The sequence below is a fragment of the Oryzias melastigma genome, linkage group LG8 (assembly GCF_002922805.2).
Source record: "Oryzias melastigma strain HK-1 linkage group LG8, ASM292280v2, whole genome shotgun sequence".
Lineage (NCBI taxonomy): Eukaryota > Metazoa > Chordata > Actinopteri > Beloniformes > Adrianichthyidae > Oryzias > Oryzias melastigma.
In genome coordinates, this window is record NC_050519.1 from 13738936 (window position 1) to 13742910 (window position 3975).

Consider the following 3975-nt stretch of genomic DNA (forward strand, 5'->3'; position numbering starts at 1 on the left):
ATGATGTGAAACCAAAAAAAGGACAACGATGCAGAGAGGATGAGTGGTGGAGGAGATACAGTCTATGGTGTGGACTCGCAGTTTACTGATCCAGAAAGATCTAGAGCCCCCTCTAGAGGAAAAACAGTCACAGTGTATGAACCCGCCAAACAGGTTTCTCCAACACTAACATGCGGAAAAAGTTTTTGTAAAGGACAAGTTCCTTTTTCACAACGGGTTTTTCTGATCACTGGCCGTTTTTGTCACTTTTATGGAATAATTTTATTCAAATTATTGTAAGTTTTTGCTTTGTTTTGTGTTTTTATATTGTGGGAAAAGCATTCTATGAGAACAGTTGGATTTGGATGTGAAAAAAATCTGTTCTGCTTTTACTTTCCTTTTAAATCGACTACAGATTGATTTTGCTGGATCAAACTAAATATATGGCAAACAAATCTGCAGCAGTTGATGGTGAGTGAACTTTAATTGGTAAAACAAAACTAAGAGAAAGACTAGAAATTGATACAAAGGAAGAACATGGAGATCTGAGGCTTAATCAGATCATGCTGTTAAGGTTATAATTTTTCCCTGGAAAATCATTTTATTCTTAAGTATTTTTAAATCAATAAACACATATTTAGGTAATTGTGAGCAGGGAGAACAAAAGTTAAGTTTGTGAATTACAGTTCTATTCCAGTTAAATGACATTACAACACCATTGTATACGGCAGGGGTATTCAAATCCAGGCCTCGAGGGCCGGTGTCCTACATGTTTTCCAACCAACCTTCCATTGAAGCTCCTTATTGGCTGCTAATTTCCAGGATCAGGTATGTTTAGCCAATAAGGAGCTTCAATGGAAGGTTGGTTGGAAAACATGTAGGACACCGGCCCTCGAGGCCTGGATTTGAATACCCCTGGTATACGGTGATGTGAAGTATTTTCCTAGTGCATGTGTCACAATAAAAAGAGTTGGAAAATGAGAATGTGAATTTTATTTCATGATTAACATTTTTAGGTGTTTTTCAAATATATATATTTAAAAACATTTCAACTTTTGTTGCAACTTTTCAGAAAAACCGCCACAACATCAGGCTCTTTAGGCTGCAACAATCATAAAAATCTGAGGGTCTGAGTAGTACTTTATGAAGTAGACGTACAAAGTAGGACAGTACTATCAAGGAGTTGTGCTCTACTAACAAGAGTAACAGTTCAGAATCAGGAAAAAAGAAAGATATAGTTTTTCATTTTTCTCTTACCTTGATCCTGTTACAGTACCTATCAATTATTAATGGAGAACTAAAAATTCATTGACGGCGGTTATTGGAACAACAGAAATGCAAACGGTGGCTCACCTGAGAGCATTCAGACAGTAAAGGAGAAGTTCCTCTTCATAACACTTCATCTTTCATTCAGACGCCCTTCAAGGTGAGTAAAACTGATTTATATTGTATAACCTACATAGGAGATTATTTCGTGATTTAGAAAAAACGCTTTAACCTTAAAAAATCCTTACTAAACTCAAAGATCTTTTTCCCACCGGGTTTGTCTTATTACATGAACCTTTTCTAACTTCTATGGAAAACTCAAAATTTGAATCCAACACTGAATAAAAAACTAATAAGATTTACTTAAGAAAATCCTCGTAACAATTTGCACTAACAATTATTGATTAAATTTTACTGCATTTATGAATATAAAAACTACCAACAACAATCTAGTAAAATTTACTTACGTCCACAAGTAAGGTTATGATCGAATCTGAAGTAAATAGAGCAAACATAAATTTCTCTAATAAAATTTACATAATATTATTAAATGCTCCAAAAGTGATTACAACAATTTAAAAAGTAGATCTTACTAATAAACAATCAAAATTTTTGATTACTTATAAAAAATAAGTAAACTTAATTTCTTTACTAGAAAAATCTATGTATTTGCATAATATTTGAATTATAATGTAAATATTATGAGGAATAATTAAGTATATATTACTGATGCAAAAAGTTTGATTTTTCAGTGAACTTTTTACAAGTTTTTCTTCTCTTTTTAAATTGTTTGAAGAATATTCCATGAGAACATTTGGAAATGTTTGGGAAGAAACTAAATGGTTTCCTTTACTTTTGATTCAGACTTGTTTCAGGTGGATTTCACTGGATCAAGTTAAAGTTATGGCTGACGCAGTTCCGCAGTCTGGTGAGTGATGTTTACACAATCATGGAGATTCATGAAAAGCATTATATAAAGCTCAGTTATTACTTTGGAATGATTTATAAATGTCTGATAAACAGGCTGTAAATATATTCATCTCCTACAATTAGGTTTAGTGTTTGCTTCAATGTCATTTTCTTCTAAACTGAATTGGCATATTATGATTTTAACACTTGTAATAAATGTTTAGGTGAATACTTTAATGTCTTCAGAGGAACTCTTTGGGAATTAAAAGAAACTTTAAGTAGTAAATGTGATTCTAAAGAAAACCTTTGATCATCTTCATCATCTTCTTTCTCAGAATCCTTATAAATTATTGTGTTCTCATTAACTTTTAATTAATGGAGATGGATATATAAACTTTAACATAATATAAGTAAAATAAAAAAAATTGATTAGAAAGAAGTCTAGAATAAATCTCTTGGCTCTACTGAAAAAGTGATTTGGAAAACAAGTGAACAATGACTTTTTAATCCACTTCTTGTTTGATTTTATTTGATTTCCTCCAGAAGCTTGAAGAACAGTTTGTGATTTTTTTGCATCCAACAAAATGAAATTACATTTTTGTTTTGATTCCAACAACCAAACATCTGTTTTATCTATGGCTTTCTGAGATCACATCTATTGTTGGCTATGCCCCAAAATACTGTTTGATTGTTTTTACAAAAAAACAAAATGTATACCAAGCAACATGATGTTTAAATGAAATAGTTCTTACTTTATTATTCGATTTTGTCTTTTTTTTCTTTCTTTTATGTTTTTCTTGTAGGGAAAAGTGGTTCTTGTCTAGATTTAAGGATTGTTTTAATCGGTGGAAGACGAGGAAGCAAAAGAAGTAAAAGTTCTACTGGGAACTTGATACTCGGTCAAAATGTTTTTGACACCAGCAGTAGAACTGCTCAAAGTACAGCGAGACAGAGAGAGGTTCACGGCAGACTAGTGACTGTGGTTGATACTCCAGGATGGTTGTGGGAATATTCACGAGAAGAAACTTCAGAACTGGACCAGATAGAAATCCAGAACAGTGTCCATCTTTGTCCTCCAGGCCCTCACGCCTTTCTTCTGGTCATTCCTGTTGAGTTTAATTTTCCTCGGATTTTCAAATTATCTCTGAAAGAACACTTGGAACTTTTTAATGCAGATGTGCTCAAACACACAATTGTGCTGTTCACTGCGTTCACCCCGATTAGAGAGGAAAACATTCAACATTATATCAAAAAATACCCAACAGTTCAGCAGATTCTTCAACAATGTGGAAACAGAAAACATTTTCTTCATATCAGTGACAGCGCTGACAGAACCCAAGTCTTGGAGCTGTTCAGGAAAATTGAAGAACTGGTTACAAACAACCTCAACAATCCTTACTCAGTGGATGAAACTCAAGGAATCATTTTGACACAAAAACTTCAAAGTTTTGTAGAAAATGCATCAAGAAGACGCAACAAAGTGCTTAAAAAAAGACAGAAACTCAGAGCTCAGATTGAAGGTATGTTACAAACTTCTTCAGTTTAAAAACAAATATATTTTTTGTCTTTGTCTTAATCTGTTTATATTGGTAGGTCCAAATATTTGTATGCAGAAAAACAAAATTTTATGTGCAGAAAAAAAATGATTAAATATTTTGTAACTATAACATTTTCAGATTTAGCTTTTAATAATTCATATGAAGTTTCTGATGTTTTTTATATTTATTTTTTATTTTAAAAATCTACAGGTATCAAGAACCCGCCTGATCATTTAAAGTTGGTCATAGTTGGTCCTTACTGGTCGTGCAAGAGTTCAGCAGG